General features: G+C 44.7%; 1 pseudogene; it reads right to left on the reverse strand.

Moving 5' to 3' along the window:
• Positions 1-7,572: 7,572 nt before the first annotated feature.
• Positions 7,573-11,170, reverse strand: LOC141848015 (uncharacterized; annotated as a pseudogene).
• Between the last annotated feature and the right edge of the window lie 1,086 nt (positions 11,171-12,256).

The raw sequence follows: 12,256 nt of genomic DNA on the forward strand, positions 1-12,256 counted from the left end.
AGTCTTATTATGGCTCATGATTATAATATAAAATGATACACTATATAAACATGTAATATGAAAATCTAACATGATATACACTATATGCATAGATGTGAGATTCACTGTATAAAATGTGTCATGTTGTGTTTTAATGCTACATTTTCATATAGTGTATCATTACTTTTCAAATAAATTTAAAATATGACATTTGTTATGGGCGTAAAGGATCAGGTTAGGTTAACCAAGTCAGAGAAGGCAATGAGGTTAGCCATAGTCAAGGAGTTGTGTGAAGCAAGCGAACCCCTAGCCCAAGCCTCAGGTTAGGTTAACCAAGTCAAAGGAGGCAATGAGGTTAGCCATAGTCAAGGAGTTGTGTGAAGCAAGCGAACCCCTGATCCAAGCCTCTGGTAGCTCACTTATTCGACCCCCGTGGACAAATACTAAGTCCTCCAGCATATCCGCATCAACTGTCTCAAAGCCGAGACGAGCCATAGGTTGGCTCGGATCCATGGCCTCACGGTGATCCGAACTCCACTGCGGCTAGGATACCGAGGCACTTGCTGAGCCGAACTTTACCTCGGTTGGGAACCGAATTCCACTTCTTCTCGGTTCCAGCACTAGAACCCTCTTCGGTACGGGAACGAGGCCTCTTTCTCTCCGAGCCGAGCGCCACTTCGGCTCGGAGTAAAACTCCGCTTAGGTATCCTTGCCCCCCTCGACAAGGCTTGTCAGAGAAGGAACCCCAGATCTCTCCATTTCCCAAGGGCCACTCCGTCCATCATTCGTTATGAATGTTCCCCATGTCCTCTCACCGTCTCCTCATAAAGGGGCACGTGCCTGATGTGACTCCTTCCTTAATGCAAGTCAGCGACGAGATATACTTGCCAGCTGCACCATTCCTTTGGACACGACCCCTGACACATCTCAGGACACGTTCATAATGATGATGGAACCCCTAATCACATCTTGGATGTGACACAACGTTTTCTCCTGCCTTAAAGGGTTAGCATCTTGCCGAAGGAGGTAAGCGAGAACAGATTGAAAAACTTCTTTCCATCTTCCGCCTCCCATCTTCTTCTCCGGCCGCTAACTTAAGCATCGGAGTGGTCGCGCCAGGGGACCCCCCTCTGGCCCTCCATCTCACGTACTTCTTTCTTACAGGATCCTTCTTCCTCGTCCCGGAGGACGCTCAAGTTAGGTACGGTGAGGTGCTGAACAGGGAGTTAGCCGCTTGGTCCAGAAGCAGATCTCAACAAGAACATATTTTGGCTCATAGTCAAGGAGTTGTGTGAAGCAAGCGAACCCCTGGCCCAAGCCTCAGGTTAGGTTAACCAAGTCAGAGGAGGCAATGAGGTTAGCCATAGTCAAGGAGTTGTGTGAAGCAAGCGAACCCCTGACCCAAGCCTCTAGTAGCTCACTTATTCGACCCCCGTGGACAAATACTAAGTCCTCCAGCATATCCGCATCAACTGTCTCAAAGCCGAGACGAGCCATAGGTTGGCTCGGATCCATGGCCTCACGGTAATCCGAACTCCACTGCGACTAGGATATCGAGGCACTTGCTGAGCCGAACTTCACCTCGGTTGGGAACCGAATTCCACTTCTTCTCGGTTCCAGCACTAGAACCCTCTTCGGTACGGGAACGAGGCCTCTCTCTCTCCGAGCTGAGCGCCACTTCGGCTCGGAGTAAAACTCCGCTTAGGTATCCTTGCCCCCCTCGACAAGGCTTGTCAGAGAAGGAACCCCAGATCTCTCCATTTCCCAAGGGCCACTCCGTCCATCATTCGTTATGAATGTTCCCCATGTCCTCTCACCGTCTCCTCATAAGGGGGCACGTGCCTGATGTGACTCCTTCCTTAATGCAAGTCAGCGACGAGATATACTTGCCAGCTGCACCATTCCTCTGGACACGACCCCTGACACATCTCAGGACACGTTCATAATGATGATGGAACCCCTAATCACATCTTGAATGTGACACAACGTTTTCTCCTGCCTTAAAGGGTTAGCATCTTGTCGAAGGAGGTAAGCGAGAACAGATTGAAAAACTTCTTTCCATCTTCCGCCTCCCATCTTCTTCTCCGGCCGCTAACTTAAGCATCGGAGTGGTCGCGCCAGGGGACCCCCCTCTGGCCCTCCATCTCACGTACTTCTTTCTTGCAGGATCCTTCTTCCTCGTCCCGGAGGACGCTCAAGTTAGGTACGGTGAGGTGCTGAACAGGGAGTTAGCCGCTTGGTCCAGAAGCAGATCTCAACAAGAACATATTTTGGCTCATAGTCAAGGAGTTGTGTGAAGCAAGCGAACCCCTGGCCCAAGCCTCAGGTTAGGTTAACCAAGTCAGAGGAGGCAATGATGTTAGCCATAGTCAAGGAGTTGTGTGAAGCAAGCGAACCCCTGACCCAAGCCTCTGGTAGCTCACTTATTCGACCCCCGTGGACAAATACTAAGTCCTCCAGCATATCCGCATCAACTATCTCAAAGTCGAGACGAGCCATAGGTTGGCTCGGATCCATGGCCTCACGGTGATCCGAACTCCACTGCGACTAGGATATCGAGGCACTTGCTGAGCCGAACTTCACCTCGGTTGGGAACCGAATTCCACTTCTTCTCGGTTCCAGCACTAGAACCCTCTTCGGTACGGGAACGAGGCCTCTCTCTCTCCGAGCCGAGCGCCACTTCGGCTCGGAGTAAAACTCCGCTTAGGTATCCTTGCCCCCCTCGACAAGGCTTGTCAGAGAAGGAACCCCAGATCTCTCCATTTCCCAAGGGCCACTCCGTCCATCATTCGTTATGAATGTTCCCCATGTCCTCTCACCGTCTCCTCATAAGGGGGCACGTGCCTGATGTGACTCCTTCCTTAATGCAAGTCAGCGACGAGATATACTTGCCAGCTGCACCATTCCTCTGGACACGACCCCTGACACATCTCAGGACACGTTCATAATGATGATGGAACCCCTAATCACATCTTGGATGTGACACAACGTTTTCTCCTGCCTTAAAGGGTTAGCATCTTGCCGGAGGAGGTAAGCGAGAACAGATTGAAAAACTTCTTTCCATCTTCCGCCTCCCATCTTCTTCTCCGGCCGCTAACTTAAGCATCGGAGTGGTCGCGCCAAGGGACCCCCCTCTGGCCCTCCATCTCACGTACTTCTTTCTTGCAGGATCCTTCTTCCTCGTCCCGGAGGACGCTCTAGTTAGGTACGGTGAGGTGCTGAGAGGGAGTTATCCACTTGGTCCAGAAGCGGATCTCAACAAGAACATATTTTGGCTCATAGTCAAGGAGTTGTGTGAAGCAAGCGAACCCCTGGCCTAAGCCTCAGGTTAGGTTAACCAAGTCAGAGGAGGCAATGAGGTTAGCCATAGTCAAGGAGTTGTGTGAAGCAAGCGAACCCCTGGCCCAAGCCTCTGGTAGCTCACTTATTCGACCCCCGTGGACAAATACTAAGTCCTCTAGCATATCCGCATCAACAGTCTCAAAGCTGAGACGAGCCATAGGTTGGCTCGGATCCATGACCTCACGGTGATCCGAACTCCACTGTGGCTAGGATACCGAGGCACTTGCTGAGCTGAACTTCACCTCGGTTGGGAACCGAATTCCACTTCTTCTCGGTTCCAGCACTAGAACCCTCTTCGATACGAGAACGAGGCCTCTCTCTCTCCGAGCCGAGCGCCACTTCGGCTCGGAGTAAAACTCCGCTTAGGTATCCTTGCCCCCCTCGACAAGGCTTGTCAGAGAAGGAACCCCAGATCTCTCCATTTCCCAAGGGTCACTCCGTCCATCATTCGTTATGAATGTTCCCCATGTCCTCTCACCGTCTCCTCATAAGGGGGCACGTGCCTGATGTGACTCCTTCCTTAATGCAAGTCAGCGACGAGATATACTTGCCAGCTGCACCATTCCTCTGGACACGACCCCTGACACATCTCAAGACACGTTCATAATGATGATGGAACCCCTAATCACATCTTGGATGTGACACAACGTTTTCTCCTGCCTTAAAGGGTTAGCATCTTGCCGGAGGAGGTAAGCGAGAACAGATTGAAAAACTTCTTTCCATCTTCCGCCTCCCATCTTCTTCTCCGGCCGCTAACTTAAGCATCGGAGTGGTCGCGCCAAGGGACCCCCCTCTGGCCCTCCATCTCACGTACTTCTTTCTTGCAGGATCCTTCTTCCTCGTCCCGGAGGACGCTCTAGTTAGGTACGGTGAGGTGCTGAAGAGGGACTTATCCGCTTGGTCCAGAAGCGGATCTCAACAGGAACATATTTTGGCTCATAGTCAAGGAGTTGTGTGAAGCAAGCGAACCCTTGGCTTAAGCCTCAGGTTAGGTTAACCAAGTCAGAGGAGGCAATGAGGTTAGCCATAGTCAAGGAGTTGTGTGAAGCAAGCGAACCCCTGGCCCAAGCCTCTGGTAGCTCACTTATTCGACCCCCGTGGACAAATACTAAGTCCTCTAGCATATCCGCATCAACTGTCTCAAAGCTGAGACGAGCCATAGGTTGGCTCGGATCCATGACCTCACGGTGATCCGAACTCCACTGTGGCTAGGATACCGAGGCACTTGCTGAGCTGAACTTCACCTCGGTTGGGAACCGAATTCCACTTCTTCTCGGTTCCAGCACTAGAACCCTCTTCGATACGAGAACGAGGCCTCTCTCTCTCCGAGCCGAGCGCCACTTCGGCTCGGAGTAAAACTCCGCTTAGGTATCCTTGCCCCCCTCGACAAGGCTTGTCAGAGAAGGAACCCCAGATCTCTCCATTTCCCAAGGGTCACTCCGTCCATCATTCGTTATGAATGTTCCCCATGTCCTCTCACCGTCTCCTCATAAGGGGGCACGTGCCTGATGTGACTCCTTCCTTAATGCAAGTCAGCGACGAGATATACTTGCCAGCTGCACCATTCCTCTGGACACGACCCCTGACACATCTCAGGACACGTTCATAATGATGATGGAACCCCTAATCACATCTTGGATGTGACACAACGTTTTCTCCTGCCTTAAAGGGTTAGCATCTTGCCGGAGGAGGTAAGCGAGAACAGATTGAAAAACTTCTTTCCATCTTCTCCTCCCATCTTCTTCTCCGGCCGCTAACTTAAGCATCGGAGTGGTCGCGCTAGGGGACCCCCCTCTGGCCCTCCATCTCACGTACTTCTTTCTTGCAGGATCCTTCTTCCTCGTCTCGGAGGACGCTCTAGTTAGGTACGGTGAGGTGCTGAACAGGGAGTTAGCCGCTTGGTCCAGAAGCGGATCTCAACAGGAACAATATTCTATAGTGATGTGGTCAATTATGAAAATTAATTATCAATGGTTTCAACATGAGTACTCCTGTTGATTGATGAAAAATTTTTATGGGATTGATCAACTGTAGGATTAATCAATTTGAAAAATTATCACCCACTTTTTTGCCTCTTGATTAGCTCGCTCAACTTTTCCACGCAATCTCAACACTAATAAAATTAATTTAAACAAGTCAAAAAAAACACGAATGGGATTTTTTTTTTTTTTTGATCTCATGACTTGAAAGAGGAAACAAGGCAAGAAGAAGTTGAGACGAAGGTGAATCATACGTGATCCGGTGGTCTCCCAGAGCTGCATCTCGCCCTTCTCGTAGTGTCCCTCCTTCTGGACATTGACGACGATGAGGTGGTCGCCGTCCCTCACCATGTTCTCCACGGCCCAGCGGAGCGCCGCTTTGCTGCATGGGGAGAAGTCCACTGCCACTCCCACCCTCCGATCCGCAGCCATCGCCTGATCTACTCGCTTCGCGATTGAAGAAGGAGAAGGAGAAGGATGACGATATGGAGATCGAGCTATGGAAAGAGCGAGTCAAATGGATAAATATACGCTCTTTTTAACGTCCATAGAGGAATTTATTTTAAAGGACCTAAAGTTTGTTTTTTTCTAATACAATCCAAAAATTTTGATAAATTTATACTTTTTCTCCCATCATGAATCACCCACGTCTTTGATGGATTCTTAGATTCAATTCTCGACAAGAGTATGCATATTATATATTTGATAAAAAAAAATATAAAAAAATAATATAAATTATGAAGCAGTCTTATTATGACTCATGATTATAATATTTAAATACAGTATGACGTTCTATAGCGATGTTGTCAATTATGAAAATTGATTATCGGTGGTTTCAATCTGAGTACTCCTGTTGATTAATGAGAAATTTTTATAGGATTGATCATATGTAGGATTAATCAATTCAAAAAATTATCACTCATGTTCTTGTCTCTTCGATTAGCTCTCGCTCAACTTTTCCATGCAACCTCAACACTAATAAAATTAAATTAAATAAGTTTAAAAAACTCACTTGACCTAAGATCAATGATAGGTTGTTGCTGAGGCATAATTGAGTTAGTTACGATGAAGTAAATTTATTAAAGTGAACAAGGGTCTAATCTTGACAAAGTTGAGGTAATGCCCTCCTCCATCGTAGTCAATTACAGCTTCTCGATTTACCTCCTCACAAATGATCATGAGACTGACTGTGTGGCATCGCTGGGGTGACAGATTCTACTTTTGCTGAAATGATAGATCAAAAATTTGTTCTCCTCGTTGTGACCAACTGCGGCTTCTCGATTTACTTTCTCACAGATGGTCGTGGGTTCGATCGTGTGGGATCATTGAGGTGGTAGATTTTATCTTTATTGCTGAAATGATAAATCAAAGAAAATTTTTTGAGCATGATTTAGTTGATTATTACGGACAGACTTATTGAGGTGGGTAAAGACTGAATCTCGATAAAGCAGAGACAATGTTCTTCCCCTAATAGTTAATTATAACTTTTCAATTTACTTTTCTTATAGATGATCATGAAATCTATCATATAGAATCGTTGTGTGATGAATTCTATTTTTTATTAGATAAAAAAAGAATTTCTAATATAATTACTATAATATGAGAGAGTTGGAAGAAATTGCTCATTGAGCTCCACTACTAAAGGAGGGTATATATATCCAATGGCTAAGTGGACATACAGACAGAAATTCCATTTGACAGCAAATAGAAATTCAGGCCAATGGAGAGTCGACAAGTCACCATCCAACAACTCCAATAATGCATCTCTAATTGAACTTGACAACTTGCCTTTTTTTTCTTGACTAAACTTTTATATTTTGGGGTGGGTAAAAAAATATTTATAATCCAATTTGAGTCGACTTTGAATTATGACTTGTTTATATTTCCATTATTATAATAAAATATTAAGTGCAAAAATTAAATAATTTCCTTAGTCAGTAAAATAAAATTTATTAGAAATGTCGGGTTTTCCTATCTTGATATATATATATATACGGAATTGATATGCCGCGCGACTCCTCTGCGCGACATATCCGCGACGCTGAGCTGGCATCGCGCGGAGCGTGCCGACGTGGCTCGAAGCGTGGCAAGCGAAAACCCAATTCCATTCGCGCCTTCGCGTCGTGCTCTCCGCCCGTCCCCAAAATCGCCCCTCTCCCAAAATCGCGCGGCCAAATCGCCGATTCGAGCTGCCGAAGCCCCCAAGCCCCCTGCTCGCGCGTCGCTCCTCTCGCCATCGCGCCCGGCGTCGTTGCGTTCGGCCCGCCATCGCCCCTATCGCCATCGCGTCCGGCGTCGCTGCGTTCGGCCGGCCATCGCCCTGCTCGCCCGTCCCTCTGCGACGCCGGACGCAGAGCGCTACGTCCTTTGCATCCATGGACACTAACAGATAGGTACAGAGCAACCTCTGCAACATTATCGTGCTCTTCTTCGCATTTGTGATTTTCTTTTGGCCTGTACTCTAGGAACTTCCTTCGTTTTCTGATTGAAATTTTTCTTACTGATCCTCCTGTTCTTGTCCATTGCCATGCGGTCCGGAGCACGTCGATGTCTACTGCTATCCACGGACTTTTGAACCCTGTTTGCCCTGTAAGCATTATTAGTCCTTTGTTTCTTCTCCCTTCCTCTTTCGCTGTTGCTACCTAACCCTGGACCCTTCTCTTCTATTTCATTATGAGTCCTTTTCTTTCCTCGTTTGGAGGCAAGATCTTTTGAATTAGATTTTGCTTCATCTTTAGTTGAACCACCATGTTTCTTCTTGTTCTTGCGGGCCTGATGAATGGATTTCAAGAAAACCTTATATTTTTTGGGTGAGTTACAATCAACTGCCTCAAGACCACACTTTCTGATGAGAATGTCAAGTATAACTACAACCTTTGATCTGAAATGATATTTAGTAACTTCTGACCATGGCAATATTCCTTTCAGGATATTAGGAATTAAATTTATAAGGTTCTCTAATTTCACGGACGAAACCAACAATTTGACAAAGCCTAACGCTGCTTTAATAACTTCATTTGATTTACTTTGAAGCAATAACAGAACAGAAGGTATCAGGTTCGGCACAGACAGACAAAACTCAGCATCGTTGTATATAAGCAATGAAAGAGCAGATACTGCACCACTCATGATGTGGGTAGATTCACTAGAGAGATAGCCCATTACCATAACAAATAGCCGCCTCAGATCTTGTTGTGAATTGTCAGAATGGCAATCCTTCAGGCTACTACTAGTTGCCAACAACATATCATATGCTAGTTTTCTGGATGTTTTCTTTGACTTTAGGATGAGTATGATATCATTCAAAATTAGAAAGGCTTTTGCATTACTTTCCTCCACATTCATTTTTATTATGTGAACCAATAATAAATGGTAACAAGAGATTTGATATGTTTCAGCCTTATAATCTCCAAGGATTTCTAAACTGTGGAGTAGATGAATCAAATCATCAGTCCGAGCAACACAAAACCAATTATGCTTCTCGATAATTTTTCTCAAAGCAAAAAAGTTCATCTGCTTTATTTGTGGTATCTGAAGCCAATAACGATAACTTGATAAAATCAAATATCAAGTTAACTAGATCCCCATCACAGGCTTGAATGAACGAGGACACAAGTTTAACTACCAAACACCTTTCTTGGCTTTTCTCTGTTGTACTTGTTTCTTTATTCTCTTCCTTTTTGTCAGCATTTTCAGTGTCACCCTCGCATAGTTTATTAGATTCCTCTAATGTATTAAATAGATCAAACTTTTTCAACAATGATAGGAAAATTTTATGAAGATCATCGCTCTTGACAAGTGAAGACAATGACTCTATCGCACCCTTCAAAAAAACATGCTTTTCAGGAGGAGCACCAAAGAAAGCATCTGCAAGAGTCTGAATCAAAACCATAGAATTGGATGTCAAAGCCTCTATGTTTTTTGATGCAGTTTCCTTTGTATACTCAATAGTGAAACTTTGTGACTTGTGGGAACTTTCCAATGCAAGACTATCCACCATGGCATGCTGATTCACATCTTGATTTGCCTGAAGAACACTTAAATTCTCCATCACAAGTGTCTGCAAGCTTATTGATATGGCTTCATGCAAAGAGGAATCATTTTTTATAAGATCTAGAAGTATCTTGGCAAGGGAATCAAAGCTTTCAGAAGTATCAGTTGGATAGTGACAAAAAGCAGGGAGCAAATCCCACAATTGGCGTACATATGTTCTGAGCCTCTGTTGTAATCTTGCACTGGTGACTTCAACACAAGCTTGTTGCACACATTTAACAAGTGGGAATATGTGCTCCATGAAAAAATGTAATGATGCTCCACGCATATTTTTCTTTAGTATAGGTATCATCCAAATATTTGAAATTGTAAATTTATGTTCATTGAAAGATAATGGAATCAATATAAACACCTCGTGACCCATAGCAGTCACAGCAGATCCAATACATTCGCAAAGAGATTCCATTGAAGGTGAGCTTGCATCAGCTTTTCTTATATACCGTGATAATTTAAGCAATATATCCTTCATAAATATGTTTGACATCTTACCAAGTTTAAGAAACAAAACTGAAATTACACCAAGCATATGTCCGGTGGGAGTACTGCAAGCATCAAGCAAACTTTTTATGCTTGAAATGATATTTACAATTGCGCTCATCTCAGGACTGCTATGTTCAATATTATCACATGATTGGTTTGTAGTAGGCAGTGAAAGGCTTAAATCAATCTGAACATTAATCAAGTCTTTCAAGATTTCAGCAACAATTTCTGATATATCGTTATCAGCATCCAGATATCCTTTAACTGACAATAAGACCACAGGAAGTTTGCTGATCCATATGGTGGGTTGAAAAGTATGGAGTTTGTTCAACAAATTTCTCAACAATTTCAATCGAGAAACTATTGTCTCGTCGGGATTCTTCTCACTAGAAGATAAATAAGACGTAAAAGCAAATATGATCTTGTCTGATTCAGTCAAAAGAATCTTAGCTTCTGTTTGTTGTACTAAAGAATCAACAAGTTCAATGACATGTCTTGTAATCGACGAGGAAGCACAACTCAAGAACCTATGAGCATCAGAAAAGATCTCCATCCGTACTTTCTCAGACAGGTACGGGACAATAAGTTTAAGGACAATAAGCATATGGATGATTTCCGGATGTTCACTTTTGGGTAACTCTTTGAAATCAATCTCACTAGGCATTTCAGTAGTACACATTTCTGCAATCAAAGATATGTATTTCTTGTACAAAGATAACATAACCTTGCTCGCCTTTTTGATGATGCCAAAGCTCTTGAAAGCTTCAAATACCTTCTCAACAGATACTTGGGCAGATCTCCGCACCTTTGGCCGCTTATCGACAGTGAGAGCCACAAGCACTTGCAAAGGCAATTTGAAAGAGATCCAATCCTCCAAATCCATCCGAAGCACCAAAACACCCAGCGACTTGACTATGGACCGCACAGCCCCAGTAGGAAGCTCAGCAGCCGAATCTTGAAGGCGAGCAGAAAGAATGCCGGCGGCGTCTTTCGCCTTGGGCGATGGAACTTGGAAGGGACTCGGAAGGCACGAACGGGAGAAGGATAGCGAGGAAAGCGGAGAGAGTAGCGACGGCGCCGTGGTCGGATGCGTCAGCATCGCGCATGGCGGTGATGACGGCTGAGAAGTAGGGCGTAGGGGTGAGTGGAAGGCCCTCTTCTTGGAGAATTGAACGGATGGCGGCGGCGGAGGCGCAGAGGTGGCGGTGCTGCGGGGCGGAGGACTTGCCGCAGCGGTCCATGAGAGCCTTGCACACGTCAGAGCCCGGTGCGAGCCTGAGGGCTGGTTACGATGGCTCCTCTTCTTCACCGCCCTCGTCCGCCGCATGCTTCGGCATCGCTGCGATGGCGATAGGGCGCGACGGCGAGCAGAGGGAGAAGAGAGCAGAGCGCGGCGGCGGGCAGGGGAGAAGGGAGCGCGGCGATCAGATCAGAGGAGAAGAGAGCAGAGAGAGAGGCGACCGGCGCAGAGCAAAGTAGAGGGAGGAGGGAGGAGGATCGCGATGGTTCTGGGGAGGCGGCAACGAAAGGGGGAGGCGCGATTTTTGTATTTCGGCCAGCTTGCCACTGCGGACGCGATGACGCGGCGAGAAATTTCTAGCCACCTCAGCGTCGTGCAGGAGTCGCGCAGAGGGCGTCGCGCAGCACATCACTCCTCATATATATATATATATATATATTTTATTTCTAAATTTATAGGTAGGTGAACAGTCAGATTCCAAACTCAATATTTATGATTAGATTTAGAAAGGCTTTGAAAATGTTTCTTGGAATTTAAAAATATAAGCCTAAAGTTATAGTTTCGTTGAATAAAAGTGAATAATTTTTGGAAATTTATTTTACACATTAAATGTATACATATAGTAGATCTATTAGAGGTGGCAAAGCACCCATTTCATAAAAAAATGGGAAAATATTTAAGGGAAGCATATCCATAAGATTTAGTTCCTATTAAATCTTGAAATAAGTCTAATAATAACATTTCAATAAAAAAAATGGAATCCACACTCCAGCGGTCTTACATGATCGGTCCCACGATTATTTGTGATATGATTAATCAAAAAATTACAATTAATCACGACAAAGAAAAATATGCATATTGCATATTTTGTATAATGCTCATCATATAATTACATCATCTCTTGAAAGTGTTATATAGGATCAATTTTAGTCCCACATTTGTTGGTAGAGAAAATTGTTCGATGGTAAAGTCAATATAATACCAAGCATACTTACTTGGAAGTACAAAATAAATGATAAATGCAAATCATTCTTTTTATCTATGTGGATTATTTTAAATTTTTATAGTTCTTTTTTACTTACGCTAGACATGCCACTTGGGTTGTGGCCCATTTAGGTCTTTTGAATTTTTTTAATTATTTGATATACTTTTATTATTTTTATAATAATTTAGGCTACGTTTG

The sequence above is a fragment of the Curcuma longa genome, chromosome 16 (assembly GCF_044706935.1).
Source record: "Curcuma longa cultivar G26 ecotype Majalengka, Jawa Barat chromosome 16, ITB_CL_G26_1.1, whole genome shotgun sequence".
Lineage (NCBI taxonomy): Eukaryota > Viridiplantae > Streptophyta > Magnoliopsida > Zingiberales > Zingiberaceae > Curcuma > Curcuma longa.